The following is a 12,339-nucleotide window of genomic DNA, read 5'->3' as shown; positions in this document are numbered from 1 at the left end:
AGGGACATTGAGAGAAGAGTCAGGCATCATCTCCGCCAGGTGATGCAAGGGACATTCGAGATCGCCTGGCAGCTGCTGCTTTCAGACATTGAGCCTCCCCACATCTTCCCTCCCCTCCCCTCTCTCCCCTTATCCCCTCCCCTCCACAAAAAGACAGAACCGTTGGGTTTATGTGGAAACATGTTTAAGTGAGAAAATACATTTTATTGCAAGAAACTTATAGAAGTTGATAAGCATTTAACTTTAACTGGTTTCAAAGGTTTATATTTTAAAAATTCTTTTTGTTAATAAATGTTTCCCATTAAACTTTACAAGCTTCTACAAATGTCTTACTGAAACTTCAAAACACATTTAATTGTGAGATAATTATAAATGAATAAGATAATTGAAGTAAACAAGGCTTAACATAACATGGATAACATGCTGACACACTGGTTAGCACTGCTGTCTGAGCAGTGTTCAATTCGGATGTATGTTGTTTGCACATTTTCTCCATGTCAGCATGGGTTTACTAGAGCCATGGAATAGAACCATAAAATTCCTGCAGTACAGAGGGAGGCCATTTGGGCCATCGAGTCTGTATCGACCCTCTGAAAGAGAATCCTACCTAGGCCCACTCCCCTGCCCTATCCCCAGAACATAACCTGTACATTCCTGGACCTATACATTCTTGGACACTAAGGGGCAATTTAGCATGGTCAGTCCACATCTGTGGACTGTGGGAGGAAACCGGAGGAATCCCACGCAGACACGGGGAGTACATTCAAACTCCACACAGACAGTCACCCAAGGCCGGAATTGAACCCTGCACTGTGATGCAGCAGTGCTAACCACTGTGCCAGTTGTAGGCAATATTCCATTTAAAATTTGGTTGCTATGCATGCTTCATTTCTTTTTGCCCGGCTGCACAATGCATTATTTATCCCAGAACAAGGCCTGCATATTACCGTTAGCTTTACCTTGCACCATTATCCTTTTTGTCATTTAATCATTTCTCCCACAGTCCAGAGATGTGCAGGTTAGGTGGATTGGCCTTGTTAAGTTGCCCCTTTGCGTCCAAAGGTTAGGTGGAGTCACAGCAAAAGGGTGGAGGCCTGACTAGGGTGCTCTTTCGGAGCATCGGGGCAGACTCGATGGGCCAAATGGCTTTCTTCTGCACTGCAGAGATTCTAGCACTCTAGAAGCACAAATCAAAAAATCAGATGTCACAAGTGTCCTGTTAGGTACACTGGTATAACACTGGCTGCAACTGGATGCAGCATAGATCAAAAAGATACTCCAGACCTTGAAGTTAGTTCAATCAGGTTTATTGAACTAATGGCACAGTTTGCACAGTTCTCTATGAGTTCGACTCTCTGCTAACTTAAGTGTGGTTACTCTGTCTGACTGAACCAGACTAGCTCTTAGCCACGTGCTGGAGGTGTGAGATTGTAACAACACCCTTGTCTGACTCTCCAGATGTTCATCAGTGGAAAGAGGAGTGTGAGTGCCTTGTGTCTTTTATAGTCAGATCCCACCCCTGAGTGTCCTGCCTGCTTATTGGTCATGCCCTGTTCTCTGTGTCCATTAGCTGCTTGTCTGTATATCATTATGTGTGTGCCTGTATATCATAACATCTCCCATTTTTTTTAATGTTTGGATGACGTATTTACAAGAATAGGCCAATATTTTTTTTTTTTTATATATTTATTCAAAGTTTTCAACAGATTTTCATCAAACCACCCCCCCCCCCCCCAACAAAAAGAAAAAAAACAGAACACAACAATCAAAAATTATACAAAAATTATACATTGGATTTCCCCCATATATAATAACCCCCCCATATGAATTTAAAAGCACCAATGGGGCAGCCCACCTCCACACCCACCCGAGTGCCCCCCAAAAAGAAGCCCCCCCTCCCTCCCCCTCCCCCGCCCCTGGACTGCTGCTGCTGACCTCCTCCTAGTGCTCCGCGAGATAGTCTAGGAACGGTTGCCACCGCCTGAAGAACCCCTGCACAGACCCTCGTAAGGCAAACTTTATCCTCTCCAGCTTGATGAACCCTGCCATGTCATTGATCCAGGCTTCCACACTAGGGGGCTTTGCATCTTTCCATAGTAGCAAAATCCTCCGCCGGGCTACCAGGGATGCAAAGGCCAGGATACCGGCCTCTTTCGCCTCCTGCATTCCCGGCTCATCCGTTACCCCAAATAATGCCAACCCCCCAGCTCGGCTTGACTCGGGCTTTCACCACCTTGGACATAGTCCTCGCAAAACCCCTCCAAAACCCATCCAGTGCCGGGCACGACCAGAACATATGGACGTGATTCGCTGGGCTTCCTGAACACCTCCCACATCTGTCCTCCACCCCAAAGAACCTACTCAACCTCGCCCCTGTCATATGCACTCTGTGAGTAACTTTGAACTGTATCAGCCCACAGACCCTCATCTATCTCCTCCCCAAGCTCCTCCTCCCACTTGTCCTTTAACTCCTCCACCGAGGCCGCCTCCTCTTCCTTCAGCTCCTGGGAAATCGCCAAAACTTTGCCTTCTCCAACCCATACACCCAAAATCACCCTGTCCTGAATCCCCGGTGCCGGGAACAGCGGGAATTCCCTCACCTGGCGCCTCACAAACGCCCTCACTTGCATGTACCTGAAAGCGTTTCCCGGGGGTAACCCAAGCTTCTCCTCCAGCACCCCCAGGCTCGCAAACGTCCCATCGATGAACAGGTCCCCCATTCTTCTAATCCCTGCCCGATGCCAGCTCCGAAACCCCCCATCCATCCTTCCCGGGACGAACCGATGGTTCTCCCGAATCGGGGACCAAACCGAGGCTCCCACCTCGCCCCTGTGTCGTCTCCACTGCCCCCAGATCTGCAACATCGCCGCCACCACCGGACTCGTGGTGTACCCTGTCGGCGAGAGCGGCAGCGGTGCCGTCACCAGCGCCCTCAGGCTCGTGCCCACACAGGACGCCATCTCCAACCTCTTCCACGCCACCCCCTCTCCCTCCATTACCCACTTACGGATCATCGCCACATTGGCAGCCCAATAATAGCCGCACAAATTCGGCAACGCCAGCACCCCCCTGTCCCTGCTACACTCCAGAAACACCCTCTTTACCCTCGGGGTCTTATTTGCCCACACGAAACCCATGATGCTCCTACCTACCCGTTTGAAAAAGGCCTTGGGAATCATAATGGGAAGGCACTGGAACACAAAGAGAAACCTCGGGAGGACCATCATTTTAACTGACTGCACCCTGCCCGCTAGTGAGAGTGGCAGCACATCCCATCTTTTAAAATCCTCCTCCATCTGCTCCACCAACCGCATCAAATTAAGCTTGTGCAGGGCCCCCCAACTCCCAGCCACCTGGATCCCTAAGTACCGAAAGCTCCTTTCCGCCCTCTTCAACGGCAGGTCGTCTATCCCCCTTCCCTGGTCCCCTGGATGCACCACAAAGAGCTCACTCTTCCCTACGTTGAGTTTATACCCCGAAAAGCCCCCAAACTCCCTTAGGATCTGCATGACCTCCGCCATCCCCTCCACTGGATCAGCCACATACAGCAACAGGTCGTCCGCATACAGCGACATCCGGTGTTCCTCTCCCCCCCCCGGACCAGTCCCCTCTATTTCCTGGACTCCCTTAGTGCCATGACCAGAGGCTCAATTGCCAGTGCAAACAACAAGGGGGACAGGGGGCACCCCTGCCTCGACCCCGGTACAGCCGAAAGTACTCCGACCTCCACCGATTCGTAGCCACACCCGCCACCGAGGCTCTATATAGCAGCCTGACCCAGCTAATAAACCCCTCCCCGAGCCCAAACCTCCGCAACACTTCCCAAAGATACTCCCACTCCATCCGGTCAAAGGCCTTCTCCGCGTCCATAGCTGCCACTACCTCCGCTTCCCCCTCCACCGGGGGCATCATAATCACATTGAGGAGCCGCCGCACATTTGTATTTAATTGCCTACCCTTCACAAATCCCGTCTGGTCCTCATGAATCACCCCTGGGACACAGTCCTCAATTCTCGTAGCCAGCAACTTTGCCAGCAACTTAGCATCAACATTGAGGAGCGAGATCGGTCTATACGACCCACATTGCAGTGGATCCTTGTCCCACTTCAGGATCAAAGAAATCAGCGCCCTAGACATTGTCGGGGGCAAGGTCCCCCACCCCCCCTCCCTCACCTTATTGAAAGTCCTCACTAGCAACGGGCCCAGCAGGTCCACGTATTTCCTGTAAAATTCGACCGGGAACCCATCCGGCCCCGGGGCCTTCCCCGCCTGCATGCTCCCCAATCCTTTAACCAGCTCCTCCAGCCCAATCGGCGCCTCCAAACCAGCCACCTCCTCCTCCTCCACCCTCAGGAACCTCAGCTCATCTAAGAATCGTCGCATCCCCTCCTCCCCCGTTGGGGGCTCAGATCTGTACAGATCCCCAATCTCCACCAATCTCCCTCCCTCTTACCAAGCTGGTGTGCCAGCATCCGACTCGCCTTCTCCCCATACTCATACGTCGCCCCCTGTGCTTTCCTCCACTGTGCCTCTGCTTTCACTGTGGTCAACAGGTCGAACTCCGTCTGGAGGTTCCGTCGCTCCCTGAGTAGCCCCTCCTCGGGGGCCTCTGCATTCCTCCTATCCACCCTTAAAATCTCCCCCAACAACCTCTCCCTCTCCCTCCCCTCTCTCGTCTCCCTGTGGGCCCTAATGGAGATTAGCTCTCCCCTGACCACCGCCTTCAGCGCCTCCCAGACTACCCCCACCTGCACCTCCTCATTATCGTTGGCCTCCAAATATCTTTCAATGCACCCCCGCACCCGCCCGCACACCTCCTCATCCGCCAATAGTCCCACATCAAGGCACCACAGCGGGCGCTGGTCCCTCCCCTCCCCCAACTCCAGCTCCACCCAATGCGGGGCGTGGTCCGAGATGGCTATGGCCGAATATTCCGTTCCCTCCACTTTCGGGACTAGCGCCCTACTCAAAATGAAAAAATCTATCCGGAAGTAGGCTCTATGTCGTGGGAAAAGAAGGAAAATTCCCTGGCCAGCGGCCTGACAAACCTCATTGGATGCACTCCCCCCCACCTGGTCCATAAACCCCCTGAGCACCTTGGCCGCAGGTGGCCTCTTACCCGTCCTGGACCTAGAGCGGTCCAGTGCTGGGTCCAGCACCGTGTTGAAGTCCCCCCCCCCCCCCATTATCAAGCTTCCTACCTCCAGATCCAGAATCCAACCCAGTTTGCGTTTCATAAATCCGGCATCATCCCAGTTCGGGGCATATACGTTCACCAGTACCACCCACACCCCCTGCAACCTACCACCCACCATCACGTATCGACCTCCATTATCCACTACAATATTCATTGCCTCAAACGACACCCGCTTCCCCACCAGTATTGCAACCCCTCTGTTCATCGCATCCAGCCCTGAATGAAAGACCTGCCCGACCCATCCCTTTCTCAGCCTAACCTGATCTGCCACCTTCAGATGTGTCTCCTGGAGCATAACCACGTCTGCCTTCAGTCCCTTTAAGTGCGCGAACACCCGGGCCCTCTTGACTGGCCCGTTCAGGCCCCTCACATTCCAAGTTATCAGCCGGATTGGGGGGCTACTCGACCCCCCCCCCCCCCCCCCCCCACCCCCACCCCTGCTGACTAGCCATCTCCTTTTCTAGGGCAGCCACATGCCCGTGCCTCCCGCACACACCAGCCCCCATGCGGCGGACCCCCGCCCCGACTACCTCTCCTACGTCCAGCTCCCTTTTGGCCAATGCAGCAGCAACCCTCTTCCCCCCTCCCCCCTCCAGATCCACATCTAGCCATTTTGCTCCCCCCATGACACTCCCATAAGTCAGCTGACTCCTGCAGACCCCGGCCCCTCCCGCCATTCCATCGACCCCCCAGTGTGAGAATCCCCCCATCCCTTGGCAGGCAGTGTGCGCTCCTCTCCAGCACCACCCTTCTCCCCCCCCGGCCCCACCTCGTCCTTCCCTAACGCAGGAAAAAGCCCGCGCTTTCCTGAGCCTGCCCCGCCCCCTCTGGCGCAGCTCCTTTTTGCGGCCTTACCCCAACTCCCCATCCCCGGGCCTCCACTCCCCCTCTTCATCCATGGGGCCCTGCCCCTCCAACACCAATGCCCACACTCTCCCACAGCCCCCACATCAAATCCATTCACCCATCCCCACCCAGCACTCAAACCCAGAGAACATTCCCCAAACGCAATAAACACAGTAAACAACCCCCCACGACCAACCCTCAATTTGAGTCCAACTTTTCAGTCTGTATAAAGTGCCATGCCTCATCGGGCGTTTCAAAATAGTGGTGCCGATCTTGGAACGTGACCCACAGTCGCGCTGGCTGCAGCATCCCGAACTTCACCCCCTTCCGATGGAGCACCGCCTTAGCCCGGTTAAAACCAGCCCTCTTCTTAGCCACCTCCGCACTCCAGTCCTGGTAAATTCGGATCTCCGTGTTCTCCCACCTGCTGCTCCGCTCTTTTTTGGCCCATCTCAGGACACACTCTCTGCCCATAAAGCAGTGGAACCTCACCACTACAGCCCTTGGCGCTCTTTGGCTTTGGGTCTCCTTGCCAGGACCCGATGAGCCCCATTCAGCTCCAGGGGCCTCGGGAAAGCTCTCGTGCCCATCAGCGAATTGAGCATTTTGCTCATATATGCCCCGGCATCGGGCCCCTCCACTCCTTCAGGGAGACCCAGAATCCGACGATTCTTCCTCCTCAACCTATTCTCCAGGTCCTCGAATTTTCCCGCCCACCTCTTGTGCAGCACCTCGTGCGCCTCCACCTTCACTGCCAGGCCCAAGATCTCGTCCTCGTTCTCCGAGGCTTTTTGCCGCACCTCCCGGATTGCTGCTCCTTGAGCCTTCTGGGTCTCCACAAGCTTCTCAATCGCCACCTTCATTGGCGCCAGCATTTCTGTCCTCAGCTCCTCAAAGCAGCGTCTAAGAAACCCCTGCTGCTCCTGCGACCACTGCGCCCTCGCTGCTTGGTCTCCACCCGCGCCATCTTGCTTTTCCTCCCTCGCACTTTTCGCTGCCCCAAGATCACTTTTTTAACTGCTCCACTCCTGGTCCAATCCATATAATGTCGGGGGGACCTTGCTGTCACCTTCCCACACTGGAAGCCGTCGCAAAATTGCCGTTGGGGCCCCTCTGGTGAGCCCAAAATACCGTTCCTGGCGGGAGCTGCCGAACGTGCGACCTACCTCGGCATAGCCGCACCCGGAAGTCAGAATAGGCCAATATTAACATATATACATGCAGTGGATGTGAACATATGTACATGTGAAAACAGCTGTCTAATGCGCGAACACAGAACATAGCAAACAGAACAAATGTTTATAAGTCCAGTCTCTGTGGCTTGCGTCTGATCCTGGTCGACTGCCGGAGAGGTGGTCGTGGGGACGACAGTGCCTTGATGGGCAGGATTGAAGCCTGACTGGTGGCCTCGTGAGTCGAGGTATCAGGAGGTGGCAAAACAACAGAAGGAAACGGAGAAGAATGTGGTTGCGGGCAGGCAACTTTGCGCAGTGCCCGTCTGTTTCCTCGCACAACAGAACTATCAGCCAGACGCACAGCATACGAGCGGGGGACAGCCTGTCGAACAACGACAGCTGGAGCTGACCAGCCTCCTTCAGGGATCTTGACCCGAACAGTGTCTGACGGGGATAACACGGGCAAATCGGTGGCATGAGCACCATAGCCCTGTTTTTGCTGGTTTCAGAGTTGCTGCACCTTCTGCAGCACCGGGAGGTGATCCAGGTTGGCACGTGTGTGGCTGGAAATGTCGTTCGCAGGTCCCTGTTCATCAGGAGTTGAGCCGGCGACATGCCAGTGGGCAGTGGGGTCACCCTGTACGCAAGCAGCGCAAGGCGAATGTCAGACGCAGAATCCGCGGCCTTGCAGATGAGCTCCTTCACTATGTGCACCCCTTTCTCAACTTTTCCTTTTGACTGCGGATAGTGTGGGCTGGAAGTGACGTGTTTGAACTGATACGACTGGGCAAACAGAGACCATTCTGTTGGCTGCTGAAGCATGGGCCATTGTCACTCATGACAGTGAGTGGGATACCATGCCTGGAGAACGTCTCCTTACAGGCCTTGATGACGGTCCGAGATTTGAGGTCTGAGAGCTTCACGACTTCAGAGTAATTGGCAAAGTAATCAATGATTAACACGTAATCACGACCATTTGCATGAAAGAGGTCGATGGCAAGAGAGGTTTCAATTTCATGCTGCTGAAGTGTCTCCTTACACTGCGCTGGCTGGAAGCGTTGACAGGTCGCACAGTTAAGGACCATGTTCGCGATGTCCTGGCTGATCCCGGGCCAGTAGACAGCCTGCCTGGCTCTGTGTCTGCACTTTTCCACACCCAGGTGGCCCTCATGTATTTGATGGAGCACCAAGCTCTGGAGACTGTGTGGGATTACAATCCGGTCCAGTTTGAGGAGGATACCATCAACCACCGTCAGGTCGTGCTTTACATTGAAAAATTGTGGGCACTGCCCTTTTTGACAGCCATTGGCTAAGTGTTGCATAACACGCTGCAAGAGGGGGTCTTTGGCTGTCTCCTCACGGATACGAATCACCTTCTCATCAGATGCCGGGAGGGAGCTAGCACACAGCTGCACCTGTGACTCAACCTGTGACTCAATTTGCCGGATGACGTTCAGTGGTTCACTATGAAATGAAATGAAAATGAAATGAGATGAAAATCGCTTATTGTCACAAGTAGGCTTCAAATGAAGTTACTGTGAAAAGCCCCTAGTCGCCATATTCCGGCGCCTGTTCGGGGAGGCTGTTACGGGCTGTTACTAGGCACGGTGATGGAGCGGGACAGTGTATCGGAAATGGTGAGCTCCTTGCCAGGCGTGTCGACCAGGTCAAAGTCGTATCTTCTAAGTTTGAGGAGGGGTCATGTCATTAAGATCCTTGTGGATAATGTGGACCAGGGGCCTGTGATTCGTCTCGACTGTGAATGTCGGCAGGCCGTAGACATAGTCGTGAAACTTAAGAATGCCAGTGAGAAGGCCCAGGCATTCCTTCTCGATTTGTGCATACCTTTGTTCGATGGGCGTCATTGCCCTTGATACGTAGGCAACCGGTGTCCAGGATGAGGTGTCATCGCGTTGCAGCAGGACCGCACCGATGTCATCCTGGCTCGCATCTGTTGAGATTTTCGTTTCCCTGTCTGGGTCGAAAAATGCCAATACGGGTGCAGTGGTGAGCTTGGCTTTCAGCTGCAACCACTCTGCCTGATGGGCCGCCTTCCACTTGAAGGCAGTGGACTTCTTCACTAGGCCATATTTGGGATGAACTTGCACAGAAAAATGACCATGCCCAGGAAGCGCAATACCACCTTTCTTGTCTTCCGGGACCTTCATGGCTGCGATGGCCTGGACCTTGTCTGTGTCTTGGCTCACGCCCTGCTGAGAGATCCGGGGCGGGATTCTGCGCAAATCGTCGGGGCCTGAAAAAATGGCGCAAACCCTGGCGGGAACCACTCAGGCGTCAAGCCGCCCCAATGGTGCGGAATCCTCCGCACCTTCAGGGGCTAGGATGCCGGCGGAGTAGTTTGTGCTGCCACACCAACCGACGCCGAAGAGCTTCCGCCGGACGGCGCAAGTTGGCACATGCGCGGGAGCGCCAGTGTCTGCTGGCGTCATCCCCGTGCATGTGCAGGGGGGTTCATCTCCACGTCAGCCATCGCAGATCGGCACAAGGCTGATGCGGAGGAATAGAGTGCCCCCACGGCACAGGCCCGCCCGCGGATCGGTGGGCCCCGATCGTGGGCCAGGCCACCGTGGGGGCACTCCCCCGGGGCCAGATCGCCCCGCGCCCCCCCGAGGACCCCGGAGGCCGCCCACGGAGCTGGGTCCCGCCGGTAGGGACCAACCTTGATTTACGCCGCCGGGACCTTCGTTAAACGGGCGGGACTTCGGCCCATCGCGGCCCGGAGAATTCGGGCGGCCCGGAGAATTCGGGCGGCCCCGGGGCCCATTGCGTTGCGCCGGTCCCTGCCATTCTCTGAGGCGGGCGGCGCGATTCACGCCGGGGCGATTTCTGGGGGGCCGGAGAATTCGGAGGACGGTGGGGGCCGGATTCACGATGACCCCCGGCGATTCTCCGACCCGGTGGGGGGTCGGAGAATCCTGCCCCCAGTCTCCTAGGAAATTGAGCGTCGACATGCCAAAGCAACATTTGGCCCTGTTCAGCTTCAGGCCATTGGCGTGGACACGGCGGGATACCTGCTGCAGACGGGACACATGCTCCTCAGGGGTCGTGGACCATATGATGACGTTGTCCACGTACACACAAACCCCTTCGATGCCCTCCATCATCTGCTCCATGATGCAATGAAATATCTCCGATGACGCAACGATGCTGAACGGCATACCGTTATAGCAGTACCTGCCAAACGGTGTGCTGAAGGTAAAGAGAGCCTTCTGCTGGACTCATCCAGCTGGATTTGCCAGAATCCATGTGACGCATCTAACTTCGTGAAAAACCGTGCATGTGCCATCTCACTGGTGAGTTCCTCCCGCTTCGGGATGGGGTAGTGTTCATGCATTATATTCTGGTTGAGATCCTTGGGATCAATGCAGATGCGCAGGTCTCCAGAGGGTTTTTTAACCACCACCATCGAGCTGACCCAATCATTCGGTTCTGTTACCCTGGAAATGTTCCCCTGCTGTTGCAGCTCCTTGAGCTGTTCCTTCAGGCGCTCCTTCAGTGGAGCCGGGACCCGGCATGGTGCATGGACCACTGGCTTGGCATCAGGTCGCAGTAGGATCTTGTACCGATATGGCAAAGTGCCCATCCCATCAAACACATCTGGATACTGAGTGAGGCTGTCGTCAATGCCAACTTGAAGATCCACGTAGGAGGATGTCGTTGAATAAACCCGCTGCACCAGGTTTAGCTTTTTGCAGGCATGCGCGCCCAGTAGGGATGTCCTGTCCAGCTTGACAATTTCAAACCTTAGCCGTGCATGGGTGCTCCGGTTGGAGATGAGTAGATGGCAGGACCCCAGTGCCGTGATGGCATTACCGTTATAGTCCAGGAGCTGGCAAGCTGCTGGAAGGACCTTGGGGGGCTTCTTGGTGCATTTGAAATCTGCCTGTTGTTGTGTTATGCTTCTTCATGTAGCATAAGCTGCTTCCTTGATGTATACTCTGACAAAGGAAGGTTCAGACTTGGAGATAGGTTTAACGCATTTATTGAACAGTTAACAATTCTCCTACTTGAGTTCGACTCTCCTGCTAATCTTGCTATAGTATCTCAGTCTAACTAACCAGTCTGCTCTCAGCATGCGGTGGGTGTGATGCTTCCAATCTGCCCCTATGTCTCTGAGTGTCGCCTATGGAAAGAGAAAGAGCATGTGTGCCCTGTCCTTTTATATGGGTAGCCCCCTTTGTGGTAGTGTCACCTCTGGGTGTGTCTTGACTGCCCATTGGTCGTGTCCCATCTTACTGACCTATTGGTTGAATGTCTGTGTGTCATGATGTCTGTGGTGCTCCCTCTAGTGTTTATTTAGTCTTAGTGTATTTGCAGTCATCCCTTGTGTATTTAAAGTGATGCATAGCACCACATCTCCCCTTTTATCGTGTTACATATTTTCTGTACAGTGTTAAAGAAAATTGAACAAACTAGGTAGATAAGTGTTGACATGTACAAATCATGATGACAGTGATGATTACACAATAAGTCCAAATCATATGTATGAGTCCAAAGTTCATGAATCAATACGGTCGAGTGGCTTTCTTGTTTTGTTGGTGAAGTGGTGACGTTGATAGTGGCATGTCCTTGTGACCGCCGTCAGTGTCCCTGTGCTTCAGGAACCAAGAAGTGGTCAAATCACTTTGTCGTCTGAGTTGGACTCTTTTTTTCGATGCTTGTGGTAGCGATGTAGTAGGTCATCTTTGTTGTCCTGCCATGGTATGTCATTGTATTGAGCTGAGCAGTAACAGTGTCCCGTATTTGCAGAGTTGTGCCATGTCATACCAGTCGTAGTTCCATTGTTGTTTTTTTGTCGACGTTGTTGCCGTTGGTACGCTTCTTGTTGCTGTCTTTGATGTGGTTTTCATGGGTTGTGTTGTTGTGTTGGTTGCATTTGTTGCGCTCAATGACCACACCGAGTGGAGAATTCGAGTCCTTCACAAAGTTACTTGTGTCAGTGTCCTTTGTGGCATCTGCTGTTTCATTGAGCGTGCCGTCTCTGATTCCTCGGCGCTCCCCGTCTGGAGTCATGTCCGGTTCACTGGAATCATCTTTGGCTTGTCGATGCTCCCTGTCTGGAGTCCTTTCTGGTTCACCTGAATTGGTTTCTTGACACTC

The sequence above is a fragment of the Scyliorhinus torazame genome, chromosome 11, assembly GCF_047496885.1.
Source record: "Scyliorhinus torazame isolate Kashiwa2021f chromosome 11, sScyTor2.1, whole genome shotgun sequence".
NCBI classification, from domain to species: Eukaryota; Metazoa; Chordata; class Chondrichthyes; order Carcharhiniformes; family Scyliorhinidae; genus Scyliorhinus; species Scyliorhinus torazame.
The sequence above is the reverse complement of the archived record's forward strand: the minus strand, read 5'-3'. Positions refer to the sequence as shown.